This window comes from Echinops telfairi, unplaced genomic scaffold, assembly GCF_000313985.2.
Source record: "Echinops telfairi isolate 266 unplaced genomic scaffold, ASM31398v2 ScPeMD7_140;HRSCAF=443, whole genome shotgun sequence".
Taxonomy (NCBI): Eukaryota; Metazoa; Chordata; class Mammalia; order Afrosoricida; family Tenrecidae; genus Echinops; species Echinops telfairi.
In genome coordinates this window covers 1-1212 of record NW_022104038.1, presented here as the reverse complement: position 1 = coordinate 1212, position 1212 = coordinate 1, and the positions used below count along the sequence as shown (strand labels likewise).

General features: G+C 41.0%; 1 non-coding gene across 1 annotated transcript; it reads right to left on the bottom strand.

Moving 5' to 3' along the window:
* Window positions 1–1063: 1063 nt before the first annotated feature.
* On the bottom strand, window positions 1064–1135 carry TRNAM-CAU. Its single transcript has one exon. It is a non-coding gene; the product is annotated as a tRNA-Met (tRNA).
* Window positions 1136–1212: the final 77 nt, after the last annotated feature.

The following is a 1212-nucleotide window of genomic DNA, read 5'->3' as shown; positions in this document are numbered from 1 at the left end:
TTTCATTGTGAGTTTAGATACTGACAAAAGAGGCAAAGGTTGGGCCATGGTACATATTTCAACATTTTTGGAGGCCCAAATCACTCATGTATAAAATGGATTCTAAGACTCATGATTGCATAGCTGCCAATATCACTACTAAAAAATTGAATCATTTAACAGCTGGAATATTATACTGGTCCCCTTACTCCTTGCATTTGTATTTGTACTGTATTCTTTACCATTTCTATGTAAACTCTTTTTCCTTTATCAGTTCTACTATACCAAAAACCCAAACCAAACCCAAACCCCATTGTGGTCCAGTTTCTTCCAACTCAAAACGACCTTGAAGGAGAGGATACCACTGCACCATTGTTTCCAAAACTGTAAATCTGCACAGAAGTGGACTGTCCCATCTCTGCCCCAGAAAGCAGCTCTCTTTGGCACCCCAGTACTTAACCTGCTGCACCACTAAGGCTTCTATGCTTGTCTGTAGAGATAGTACTGGAATCTGAAGTTTTATTTCTTGGAACCACAAATCTGTATGGTAGTTTCCTTTTCTGGATTAAGTTGTATTTAATTTACTAATAATACGATCAATCTAACACCATAATAGATAACAAATTAGAAAATTATTTTGCTGGTGGAGGCGCCAAATGTCAATGTCGAATTTGTCAGCTTCTACATGAAGTTGCACACAAAGCCACCTCAACTGCAGGCGGTGCCTTTGACTCGGTATTTTAATTGTTCCTTTGTTGGATACCAGGAGGAAAGGATTGTTCTAACGTGGAGCCCTGTGTCCATCTGAGAAGCAGAAAACGAGTATTAGATTTGTCTGTGGGAAGTTGCAGAATCTTCAAGACAGGTGAATTTTCCGGTAGGTTGAACTCTAAGACCGTGGAAGAGGAGCATTTTAGAGTTGGAGTTAGTTTGCATAATCGATTAGGCTTGTCTGCTCCTGCTTCTTTGCAGATGATCAGTCTTAAGAAACTGGGGAGCACTCTCATGAGATGCTAAGAGTCAGAATATACTCCAAGGCAAATAGTTCGCAAGCAGTGTAGCTCAAGGAAAGTAGTAAAACACATAGCAGAGGATGGTTTCGATCCATCGACCTCTGGGTTATGGGCCCAGCACGCTTCCGCTGCGCCACTCTGCTCGCTACTATGTTCCTGCGAATGTTCTTCTACTCAATGGTGAATTCACGACCCGTTTTTCCATAAGAACATTTAGTAT